The following is a 13,164-nucleotide window of genomic DNA, read 5'->3' as shown; positions in this document are numbered from 1 at the left end:
AGGGGAGGACAGGCCACCCTGTCCAGGTCCAGACCTGGAGTCCCCGGAAACTCCAGGCAAGAGGAGAGCAGGAGCCAGGTCCTGTCTGCCCCCAGTCACTGTCCAGGCCACTCCCACACCTGTGAGAGGTGGACGGGTCCCCACCAGGCTTCTGTGTTTCAGAGCACAACCTCCCGCCCAAGGCCACTGGCCACCAGTTAGATTCAGGTCAGACAGGAAGCCAGGAGCAGGATTCCTCTGCCAGTCGCCAAGCGGCCCCTGGACCTCTGGCCAGAGCAGAAGCAGAGCCCAGACCTGGCCTTGGGGACAATGACAAGCTCTCCTCCCAGCTGCAGTGTCTGGCAGCCAGCCCGACCTGTGCTCCTAACACTGTCTCTCCGAGCCTCCAATGCTGTAGTGATGGCGCAGCTGCAGGACAAAATAGAGTGGGACTTACATCTGGACACATCTGTGTTCATATAGGAAAATGCCTGGAAATACACAGACTATCAGTTAGGAAGCTCTTGACCAAAAATAGCAGAAGAATCCACTAATGGGGCTTTAAAAAAAAATTGATTTCTTTTTCCTCATGTTAGGAAAAGGTAGCTGGCAGCTACTAGAGGCAGCTCCATGGAATAAGAGCTGGAGTCTCTGCAATTTCCTTTGGTCTTAAAGGTTGCAATGTGGCTGCCTGGTATCCAGCCATCACATCGGAGTACAAAACACGGTGGGATCCAGCTGAAAAGACAAAAAGAAAGGCTGCAGAACAGGAAGGTGACTTGGGATCAGCCTGACAAGGAGAGGCAGAAGGAACCTAGCCATCAGATCAGCAAGAGCTCATACAGAGGATCCAATACAGGAAGGAAAAGCAAGGAGGCCACCCTCCTGAGCCCCAGAAAAAGGAGTCTGGCCCAGAACAAAATCTGCATAGAAGTCTGTGTGGCTCAGAGAGCCTAAAGGCCTTGGGCTGGGAATTCTGATTTCACCTGAAGGACAGTGGGGAGCCACAGAGGGTTCAAAATAGACATGTGACTTAGGGAAGATCCTTCTGGTGACTTGGAGGGGAGCAGAATATGGGTCCCCGAGAGCCAGGTGACAGCACCAGTGAGTGGGGGGAGGGCTGGAGGCAGGCAGGACATGGAGTGAGGGAGGACCGGCTGGTCGGGGGCCTGTCCTGAGACGGGGCAGGAGGGAGTCGGGTCAGTACTGGGTGTGATTTGGAGCCCAACTTAAATGATGGCTTTCAGACCCCAAACCATGACCTAGCGTAGCTCAGCAGAGGACTTGCCCAGGCCTCTCATCAGCTACGTCCACGTCACCCCGAGAGTCTGGAGCTCCCCTGGCCTGCACCTCCACACAGCTGCACCTGGCTTGCCACACCCTCCCCAGCTGGTGCCACGGGGACCTCGCACTCGGCTCCCACACGCTCTCTGTGAGCAGGTGCTCTGTGCTCGTCTAACTCCCTAGGGATCCTCCCACCCGGTTTATCGCCAGGGCTCGCGTCCACCAATCCTGGCTGGGCTGCGTCCACAGAGGCAGATGGATGTGGCAAATGTTTCTGGTGGGGTTTGAGGGTCCACTCTTTCACATAGAGCCCCCGACCCCCAAATTCATGAGTCGAGTTCCCTGCAAACAAATCCAGCACCCACGGTCAAGTGACCGAGCCACAGAGCACCCTCTGGCTCCCAGGGGCCCGAGTAGGTGGGACCTGACCCCAGAGCTCCCTGGAAAGAAAAGTCTCACAGACGAGGTCGGCTCTGGGAGGAGGGAAGGCAGGTCTGCCCTGCATGAAGGGGTCCCGGGGCGCTCCGTGGGTCTAAATCAGGTCCTTATCTTTTGCTCAGGACATATGAAAACAGGATGTTGAGATGTCTTGCTCCCAAGGATTCAGCAAAACTACATACATCCATCATGTGTCCTGTATGCACATGTCATATATCATATGCATACGTCACGATGCCAGACCCGATTGCAGGGTCTGAGACGGAATCAAAGGGGTCAAGGTCTTCCCCCTTGAACTCGCTCCGGTAGAGGCTCCATGGAGTCGTATCCTCTGGTTCTAATTCTAAACTTCCTGGGGGAGGAACTGCAAGGGGCCCTCTCAGCCTATAGCCTTTCCCAAAATAAATCACCAACCATTGGCAGCAGCAGGAGTTGTGGGAATGTTAAATCACTTCTGCCCTGTGTTCTTTGCCCACCCGGCCCTTAGGCAGGCCGAGAGGTGCCCCGAGTGGTAAGAAAACCCAAGCCATCTTTCTAGAGGTCACAGACTCTGGGGACCAGGCGAGCCCTGCAAGTGGGTGGGACTGGGGAAAAGCCAGGAGGGTGTGGTGGGGACTGGGGCAGCTGCTACCTACCCCAGCCAGTCACTGCCCAGGGGCACCTCAGACACTGGGGGTCTTGCCCTTGCAAAAGACTCTTGGGACCCCAAAATGGGCACCTACATCCTGGTGCCATCAGGCCAGGGAAGGACCGAGCGTGCCCAGGACACTGGGCTCTCATGTGATGAGAGGGGCAGAGCCCATAGGTCTTAACAATTTACTGCCTGCCCCAGGGATGAAACTCGGAGGCAATCATATTTGTATCAAATCATGCATTTCCCCTTCTTGGCTCCTCAGCCCCTCCGCTAGTGGGGGAAACAAGCATCACGCTGTTACTCCACAAAGAGATGCTGCCGGAGCAGAGGACACCCAGAGTTGGTTCTGGGCTCTGGGGTCCCCCAAGGCTCATGCTCAGAGGGGAGGAGGCTACAGGGGGCTCTGGGGGAAGGTCTGGGGAAGTAAGAACCCGGGCCACTCCCCGGGTGCACTTCCCCGTCCCAGGTGAGCAGAGGCTGCAGAGCAGGGACTCTCCCAGAGTGGCCTAACACCACCACAGAAAGGCCCAGAAGGCCTCCACAGTGTCACCAAGGGTGTCCCCAGGGCGTGAGCGCTGGAGAAAGGGTGGATGCTGCCTCCCTGGGGGCTTCTGGAACATTCTCTGCCGTGGGTAGATGAAAAGGCACCGTTCCCATCTCAAAGTCAGAGAGTGACGTTCCTAACACTGAACTGCGGTGACGATGGCCAGTGTGCTGAAAATTGTTGAGTAGCACCTCAGAGGGCATCAGAACCCGCTGACCCACTGCGGGATGATCCGGGCACCAGTAATAACTGGCAGGTGGAATCCCGCCACCCCAAACAGAAACAGCCACACCCCTAAGGCCAGAGAGCCGTGTCCCCTGCCCCTTCAGTCGGAACGCACTTGGCTCCAGACGGTGAAGCCAGCTCCCTGCAAGGATATGGGGAAGGAACTGCAGGAGCGGCGCTCAGGAGGTGGAGCCCACCGCTCTGCAGCTCCGGGAAGCAGCTGGCCCCTCAGGAACAGCAGCTGGCTCAGAGGTGGACACAAGAGGTGAGGTGAAGGGACGCTCGGTTCAAAAGACAGGACAGCGCAGGTGACAACGCTAGAAACCCGGGCTGAACGCAAAGTCAGAGGAGGTAATGGACTCTGGTTTGGAAAACAGCTCAGCAGGTGCCCAAAAGGTGACCACCCAGGGGCTGCAGGCCCCTCCACCCCACTCTCGGTGTGCACCCAAGATGGCCTGAGCTGTGCGTCCACCTGGAGAGCAGGCGCCCCCAGCTCAGGGCAGCACTGTTGAGAGAGCTGAGGAGGGGAGGGCGGAGGACCATCGCCAGACAGACTCAGAGAGAGGAGGCGCGGTCCTGCGGAGGGGCCACTCCACCCTGAAACGCAGGAAATGACCTCCAAGACACTCTGCTAAGTGAAAGAGGCCAAACGTAGCCACCTATCGTGCGATTCCGCGGATCTGAAATGCATGGAACAGGTGAATCCATAGCCACCTAGTCAGTGGTTGCCAGGGGAGTGGTGACCAGGGTCTCCTTGGACTGGAAGTGACCGCTTCCTTGGTGAGTGCAGGGTGTCCTGGACAACATGAACGTTTGGGATGGGTGGAGCAGCCAGCCGCACAGCACACTGAACCCTGCGCTCCACCTGGTGGAGCACTCGAGGGGGTCCTAGGGTACCCCAAGTCACAGGCAGGAAGTTTCGTGGCGAGTGCCAGGGGCTGGGGAAAAGGGGGGATGGGCCCTCGTGGACAGTGGGTTTAGAGTTGCATTTGGGAAGACGACAGAGTTCTTGGATGGGGGCAGCTGCATTCCCAACAGAACGTGTGTGAATCAGACGCCACTGAACTGCACAAGGAGTTACAAGGACAAATGCCCCGCGATGTGTCTTACCACAGGAATGAAAGGTCGAGTAGAACTGGGCCATCCCAGGGTGAGAAGGGGTGGCCCCCAATTGCTCTGACCCCAGGGGCCTAGGCACAGAGCCTTCCACAGGCAGCGGTCAGTGGCTCAGTCCCTGCTGCAGGGACACCCTGGGAGGTGCACCCATCACCCACTAAGAGGCCTGGTGGCAAACGGCCACCCTGAGTCTGAGGTCACCTGTGGAGCCCACGTCCAGATCACCAGAAATCAGGGAAAAGGAAACTGGCGAAGGACCCACGGGAATCACAGGACTCCGCAGCTGGCCTTCCCGACAGGCCAGTGTCACGAAAACAGGGGCCGAGGTGAGTCTCTTCCAGGTTAGACACTCCAGGGACCTCACAGCCAAGGGCCATGGCTCAGCAAGGGGACGCGCTGGGAAACAGCATTTGGGGACACCTGGGGAGACGCGACTGAGACTGACCATTAGATGCTTTGGTCTGAGACGTGCCCCCAGAGCCTGTGTCACCACGCGTGGCAGAGGGAGGCTGCAGGTGCAGCCAGGGATCCTGAGCTGGGGAGACGCCCGGCCCCACTGGTCACGGGGTCTTTACGTGAGGGAGGATGGGCAGGCAGACACAGGGCAGGCCACCGCGACGCTGCTGGCTTTGAAGAGGAGGAAGGAGCAGGAGCTGAGTGGCACCCCAGAGACTGGCAGGCCAGGTGTGGCTCTCGCCCGGAGCCTCCACAGCAGCTGGCCCTGCCGGGTTGGGCCCGTGAGCCCCAGTTCAGATTTCTAGTCCCCAGAACTGTGAGATCACAAATCTCACACTACAACGGTGCCCACTGTCACAGTGGCCATAGAGACTCACACAGAGGCTCCCTGGGAACCACCTGACGTTCTGGGCTGTGTTCAGGAGAAGGCCCTGGGGTGACCGGTCACCTGCTTGGGCAGAGCAGCTGGATAGAGAATCAGAAGTTAGCAACTGCTGGTCAGCCTGGATCATTCTATGGTTCCACCTTCCTAATGGGTCACAGTGAAAGGCTTATAAAGCCTCATGAGGAAACCTGGTCTGGACCAGGAAGCCGGGACCAGGGGAGGGGCCTGGGGGTGTCCCATCTTCAAGGGTGCCCCCTGCACCCCACCACGGCTCTCGCAGGACCTCCAGGGGCCTCGAGCTGGCCCTCCCTCCTCCGTCATTGGCCGCTCCCTCCTGGCCAGGCTTCCCATTGGCACAGGCGTGCACTGCCCTGTCCACTGTCCTTGAAGCCACAGTCCCCTCTGGCTCCACGGGGCAGGCAGGTCCTCAGGGGAGTCGCCCTGCTTGCTGTCTCATTTCTCTGGCTCTGCAACATGCTCTTCAATCCCCTTCAATAAGATGCCTGTCCCCAGTGTCCCTCAGAAACTGTCCCTGGCAAAGTGGACGGTCACACCTGCCTGCTGTGGCTCAGTTTCTCTGCACCTCTTCCTATGGGCTGCTGCCCCTCTGCACCGAAGCCTCTCCTCTCCTCTCCTATGTGCCGGCTCCCCTTTACCTGGGCTCTAAGTAAAGGAGACCCTGGGGCCTGGGCATGGGCTGTCCTCTGTCTATCAAAGCCCTCTGCCCTAGGTCACTGTTTGCTGACATCCTCCAAACATACACACACAGTGAGCGCCTTCCCGTGAGCCCCAGCCAGGTGTGCCCAGCAGCAAGTGTGCCCTGAGGGCTTCTGCTCATCTGCTTGATGGGCGGTAGACATTGCAGATGAAATGGCTGCAGTGGGCAGAAAGGTGGTCCCCAGAGACATGTCCACCCAGAACCTGTAAAGCACAGCTTATCTGGAAACCAGGTCGCTGCAGATGTGACTAAGTGAGGACCTGAGATGAGACCGTCCAGGATTGGGGTGAACCCTGAACTCAGTGGCTCGGAAACAGACACACGGCACGGCGAAGAAGAGGTCACGTGAAGGCCGAGGCAGAGACTAGTGTCACAGCCACAAGCCCAGGGACAGAAGCCCCTGAGGCTGGAGGAGCAGAAGGCTCCCTCCCCGAACCCTTCAAGGAGGGTAGCGCAGCCCTGCGGTCACCTCCATGCAGACCGTGAGAAAGGAAGCTTGCTGTTGAAGTCACGGAGTTCATATGATTTGTGACGGGCCACAGGAGACAGAGAAGGCTTGGTTCCCCCCATCTTCCGCTTCTCCCTTCTCAGTAAGCGGCACACCATCCCAAGCTGCTCCAAGGACACGTCTTCCCCAGCCCAGCTTCACCTGCCCCCTCCCCATAGCTCTGGCCGACACCCCTCTGCCCATCCCCCACCCCACCCCACCCCACCCCACCCCCGGCCTGGTCATCGTCCTCTCCCCGCTGGACTGCAGCAATCTCCTGTAGTTGGCCTAAAGGTTCCCACTCTTGCCTCCTGCTGACCATTTTTTCTTAATGTTTTTTACTATGGTTTCTTTGTTGACTCATAAGTTTTTTTCTTAATGTTTATTTTATTTATTTATTTTTATGTGGTGCTGAGGATCGAACCCAGCACCTTTGGGTGCCAGGCGAGCGCTGTACCGCTGAGCCCCAGCCCCAGCCCCCCTCCTGCTGACTACTGTCTGTAAAACACAGCTTGTAAGGCCAGTGACTTGGGAGGCCGAGGCAGGAGGATGCAAGTTCCTCTCTGGCCAGGCCAGCCTTCTCACCCCTCTGTCCTCCACCCCTGCCACCCCTCTGCGAAGGTGACCTTCACCTTGGGCTTGGCCTCTGACTTGCTGGACCACTGATCTGCATCCAGAGAAAGAGTGAGTAGTTCTGAGCCTGCTCTGCACGTCCCCCTGGCCCAGAAGGTGCCCACCCACCTGCCGTGGCAAGGACACTGAGAGGCACAGGAGGAGACGCACCAGCTGTGCCCACCCTGGCTGCAGATGTCCAAGTGGAAAGTGGTCCTTGTTGGTCCGGCCAGGGACTGTTACACAGCACTGCCTGGCCATGGCCACTGCTGCAGCCTCAGGGCTCAGTGGACCTGCCTCACCGTCCTGCCTTACCCACCTTTAACCTCTGCTTCCTCCTTTGGGAACTAAGCTGTCACATGCCAGTGGCTTCTGGAAAGTTCTAGGGCTGCCCAGAGTCCTCCAACTCCTCAGGTTTCAGCTCCATCTCATCTGCTCTGGACAGCCACCTGGCCCTGTCCCCTGCAGCACTGCCCACTGTGGCTCTCTGCCCATCGCTCTGGGTCCTTCCCATAGAGCCCAGCTTCATTCTCCTCCCAGGACTGTCCCATCATTGCCCCAAGCCATCAGCTCTGTCTGTGAGGACTGCTCTCTGGGGACTTTAACTGATGTCCACAGTCAGGACAGAGGGATGTGTCCCCACCTTCTAAAGAGAGTGTCTGCCACTCGGGTAACAAGTGGAACGGGCTGGGGAGGGCGCAGAGGGGTCAGCCCCTGGGCCCTGCAGGGCAGCCCCGAGCGAGGAGGGCCCCCTGAGAGGGGAACACTGTGTTCTTCTGGGCTTTTGAGACCTGTAGAGGATCTGGCACCCTCAGAGGCAGAGGGGAAGCTCCAGCCAGGGCATGGGCATGGGCATGGGCATGGGCATGGGCAGAGGTGGGGAGAGGGTGAAACCATCTCCTGGTGGGACCCACCCGAGCACCTGGCCTGGAGGAGAGTGGGGGGCTCGGGTGGGTCACTGTGCTGAGAAAACTCCACCCCTGCCCAGCGCCAGGGCTCCCCACAGCGGTCCCCATGCATCTCGTTGTCAAAGCTGGGTAGGGGCCTTGGTTCCCCCAGCCCCATCCCCATCTGTGAAGCGGGAAACACAAAATCTCATAGGGTATCCCAGAATCAATTAAAGAATGGAACACTTCGTAGCACAGACAGAACCAGGCCTGTGCCTGTCTTCATTCCTCCCCTGCAGTTCTCAAACCCCACATGAGGGGAGCCAGGGATGTGTCATTTGCAGAAAGTTGGAGATACATCATGAGTTGCTTGAAGGAAAAATTTGGTAAAAACCGTAATTCCGAGGTGTGCTCCTTTTAAATCTCAGTCCTTCTGAGATGGCTGGGACATGGCTGGAGAGGAATAAGGCTGAGGGTCGTGAACTTCACAATTCCTAAGACAGTGCTCTTCCTTCTCACCTTCCTTGGTCACCCCTTCTGGGTGGCAGAGACATTAATTAAAATGCTCATTAGAAGTCAAAGAAAGAGCACCGATTTTTCCCGCCATGGAGGGGGTGAGAAATAGAATTTGCCCCTAAAACTTACTAACTCTTGCCCCACAGGCCTGTAGTCTCTGCTTCCAGGGAGGCTGAAGCAGGAGGATCACAATTTCAAGACCAACCTGGATAACTTAGCCAGACCCTGTCTCAAAATAAAAATAAAAAAGGCTAGGGGTACAGTCCAGTGCCACCCTGGGTTCAGTCCCCAGTGTGGAAGGGGAGCGGGAAAGAGCTGGCTAGCTCTCACCCCTGGCCCTGGAGGAGGACTTTGGAGTCAATTGGAGAACCCAGTGCCCAAGTTTTTAGACTACCAGTTTTATGTGGAAATACTACTCACATAAAGCTTTATATAAACATTATAAGCTTTTTATAAACATTATAGACTATGAAAATATCCAGAGAGCACAAGAGAATCAAGAGTGGGAAGCTCTTGGGGCACAAGTGTCCAAATCGGAGGAGAAGAGCGACGCAGGACCCTCAAGTCAGGTTAACAGCAAGTTTCCGGCTCCGCGAGTCATTTGTGGTCTCGCTGCGCCACCTGGCGGCCGCCAGGGCCGGCGCATCCCCCACCTGTGGCAGCGGCGAGCAACAGCGCCACCTGTCGGGAGCCGGTAGCTGGCCGGCCTGGGAGGGGTTTCCTTCCAAATCCAGGATCAAGAGAGAAAAAAGGTGTTCCCTAGTGGTGGCTGTGTTCCCTAATGGTGGCTGTCTTCCCTCAGGATCCGGAAGAAGTGTCTATGGGGCCTGAGCACCTGCCCATAGGTCCTGAATCCTGCACTCCCCACTGGTGCCCAGCCAGGACTCTGGCCGGGCACCTCCTCCATGCTTTGAAAATAAGTGTCAGCATTTTCTGAATGTACAAGTGGGAAAGGGGGCTCAGAGGAGAAAGCAGGGCCAGGAAGATCCACCAGCAATATCCAGCCTGTCCTCCAGAGGGGTGTGGGACGGAGTTCACCAGCCCCATAGAGAAGGGGCAGTGCTGTGAGCTGGCACAGTTAACGCTGGCAGGTGCCTGTCAAACCATGGTGTAGGTCATCCTCACTCTGCCACCTGGGTGCTCCACATCCCTGGGCAAGGTGCTGACCATCTATGAGCTTCTGTTCCCTCAGTGGCAAGTGGACATGAGGTGGAACTTGCTCGGTGCCGTTCAGCACCAGCGTCCCTGGACATGTTAGAAATGCAGAGTCTCAGGCTCTGCCCCAAACCCACTGAAGTTAGCATCTCTGGGCAGCGGGGTCAGTGACCTCTTGAACAAACCCTCTCTAGGTTCGGTTGCAGACGGTCTGCTTTCCAGGGTTGTTGAAAAGAATGAACGAGAGAATGCGGTGGACACCTGGGAAAGTGCTGGGTGGGGCGTGCTGTGGCTGGCCAACTTGGCAGAGCCCGAGCAAGGGGTTTCTTTGTCCTCCCTTTCCTTTTTGACATCAATTTTTTTAAGTGTGAAAGGGAGATAAGTTGTTAGAATCGCCATGACAATTCCCCTCCTAGGTGATCACCCGGAAGAGCTGAAAGCTGGAACGAGCCATCCGTAGTGGACATCACGCTCACAGCAGCTCTACTCCTAGTAGCCAAAAGGTGGAAGCAACTGACTGTTCCCCAGCTGACGAATGCATGAATAAAACCGGGCTCATAAAGGGGAACAAAATACTAAGCTGTGATGCAATGTGGGTGAACCCCCAGGACACTATGCTAACGTCAGATACAAAAGGCCTCCCTGGTGTGATTGGATTCACTAGAAATATCCCAAACATGCAAATCCATTCAGGCAGAAGTGGGCTGGCGGTCACTGAGGGCTGCAAGGAGCCTTCAAGGTGTGGCTGGAATATTCTGGAATATTTTCTGCTCCCCAGTGTGGTGCCGCAATGCTTGCACCACATTGTGGTGCACTGAAGGCCATCAATGGTAAATTTTGTGTGTGTTGACACAGTAGAGAGAAGAGGTACCAGCTTCCACAATTCACAAGTCTCTATCCCAGGATTTCCCCGAAGCAAGTGACGCTGGGGTTCAGGGCGCATCTTGCACACATCAGCCTTCATGCTCCACCCAACGTGCACAGGCGTTGGGTTGACCTCTCTTTAAAACTGCAGCTCAGTGCACACACACATTTCCTGGGCAACCAGTTCTCTTAATGACACGTCACAGATGCCCCTCCTGCCTTGGCCTATACATACACAGCAGCTGCTAAATGTGCCCCCCACGTCCCCCTGGTGAGCATTTGGAGTGTTTCCAGGCCTTGCTGCCAGAACAGCTGTTATGAGCACTCACAAACATGCCCCTTATGTACAAAGGCCTGGTCTCTGTAGGATGATTGACACATGAGGGGTGGCTTGGCCCACTTGCCAGGTTCTAAACATATTGACCGACCGTGATCCTGCAAGGATGTAGGACCTGACCTGCTCCCCCGTTCGGGGTCAGGACACTTCCAGGCACGCTCACACCCACCACAGCCCAGGCATAACCAGTATTTACCATATTTCAACTGTAAATTGGGAATGCACACCCACCAAATGGGTCGAGAGTGACATCGCGGTGACACGTTGGGGTGTTCTCTTTGGCAGGTGGTGTGGTAGAGCTTCTTGTTACCCTGGGTGGGCTTACTGATTCCTTTGGGATGTCATGAGAGCTGTGTGTGTGATATGTGTGTATTCTCCCTCTGGACAGTTTTGTGGTTCAGGCAGAAATATGTGGCTGTGATCCCCCATGTGAGCCCACCTTTGAGTTTTCAAAGTGGCGCAGACTGCAGCATCTCTGACATTTGCAATGAACACAAACACCGGTGTTTTTCTAAATGTTAATGAGTGTCTGTGTCCCCTGCTGGAGGCTGCCGTAGTCGGTGCGCACTGCGGAGGCAGAGCTCAGCGACTGGAATTTTCCTCTCGCCTTAGAGCTTATTTTCCTCTCCTGCAGAACTGGCCCTGGAGTTTCAAGTTCAGAGCGCAGTCTGCAAGTTGCTGAGGAAGGCCTCCACTTCATATCAAAATCAGCAAGTCTGAGGGAAATTATTCATCTCCCACTTTGGGAATGATTAGTTCCGGATGGAGACTCTCATTGTATAAGGTTTGCTGAAAATGTATGAGGCTCTCTGGAAACAGAGAGTGTATTGATTCCCAGTGAGTAAACATTTTAAGCAAATTAAGTGGCAGTAGTAATAATAATAATAATGGCTGACATTTTCCAATTGTCTGCTCTATGCCAAGCATCTAATCCCTCCAGTGACAACAGGAGACAGGTGTCATTACCTCAAAGTAAAGATGAGGAAACCGAGGCTCTGACAGGTGATACTGCCTGGCCCAGTGCCACACGGCAGGAGGCAGAGGAACATTCTAACCAGATCTACCAGGCCACAACCCCTGGTGCTTCCTATGGCAAGACCAAGGGTCAGACCAGGGGTCTGAGAACACAGTCCACACTGGTCATTTCACCAGCACCACCAGGTTGGGAAGGAGCAGGTGACCTTCACTCCCAAGGCCACACAAGTAGGAAGAGGGAGAGAGGAATGGAAACCTGGCCTACAACACACGGAATACATGGCAATGGTACCAGGTGCCACAGAGCAGCATTGCCCATGGGACAGCCTGGTCAACCGTTCATCTGAAAGGAACTAGCCAGGGCCAGTGTTAGTGGAGCAAAAAACGCAAAGTGCCAAAGAGCAGGTGATGTCCAAGAGACCCAGGGTGCTCAGAGGTCTAGCGGGTCAGCAGGGTAGAATAGCACCTTTGTAGTGATACCTGGAATGGAGGCCACATGGAGGCCAAGTGGGAAGGATATTTAGGTCACCCTCTAAGACCCAGAGTCTGCTCACTGCTTTTTAATTTCCATCACACTTTCACAAGGAGGCAACTTGCAATTACACACGACATAGAGGGAGGTTACATGGAGGGGGAAAGGCCAGGGGACAGGTATGCTCCAGGTGGACACTGGCCTTGGTGGAGCATCCCAGCCGCCAAGGAGATGGAAACAGGACAGCGATGCACCCGCCTCCTCGTCCACTTGCAGCCCATGTCCAGCTCTGCTCAGGGCTACAGGTGAGCAGCGTCACTGGCAGTGATGAGACGAGGGGAACCCTCCTGTGCCTCGGAGAGAGGCCAGGACAGGCAGCCACATCTCCCGGGGTGCTGAGCTGAGTCCAGTTCCAGTGGTTACAACTTGAGAGCCCAGGAGAGGCCCTGATGGGTCTCCTCTCTTCTCTCAGACTCCAGCCAGGTTCCCAGTCATGCTCTTGGACAGCAGTGGCATCCAGCACCCTCAGGGACCACGAACAAAGATCTCCTCCACACTTCTCTAGAGGAGACCCTTGTCTCAGAGCAGCGGGGCCCACCATGGCAGAACTGGCCAGATGCCACCTGAGGCCTGCGCTGGCCCAGCTGGCACTGCCACCTCTGCACAGGTGGCCCCTGCTGCTGGAGATTGAAAGGCCAGCCCTCCACGTGCAAAGGTGCATGGGCGCTCCTCTCCAAGGAGCCCCACTTCCTCTGCACAAAGGGGGGTGGCCCAGCTGGGCCATGCAGACCACAGCTGCTCCGCCCTCTCAGGGCCTGGACCTACAAGGATTTCAAGGTCCCACCAAAGTGTTCAGGATCAACTCTCCCCCAATTTTTGTTTGCTCCCAAAGTATGAAAACACAAAAAAATTAACATTTAATGAATTAACTACAAGATGCAACATAGAGACCAGTTGCAGCTTTAAATTTTGTGATTATGTACGTATTTCTTATACTACACGATTCGGGCTTGTTCTCAGGTGAGATGCAGGGGTTGGTTTGGGTTTTGGGTTTTTGTTTTTTGTTTTTTGGTGCTGGGG

The sequence above is a fragment of the Urocitellus parryii genome, chromosome 6, assembly GCF_045843805.1.
Source record: "Urocitellus parryii isolate mUroPar1 chromosome 6, mUroPar1.hap1, whole genome shotgun sequence".
NCBI lineage: Eukaryota > Metazoa > Chordata > Mammalia > Rodentia > Sciuridae > Urocitellus > Urocitellus parryii.
The sequence above is the reverse complement of the archived record's forward strand: the minus strand, read 5'-3'. Positions refer to the sequence as shown.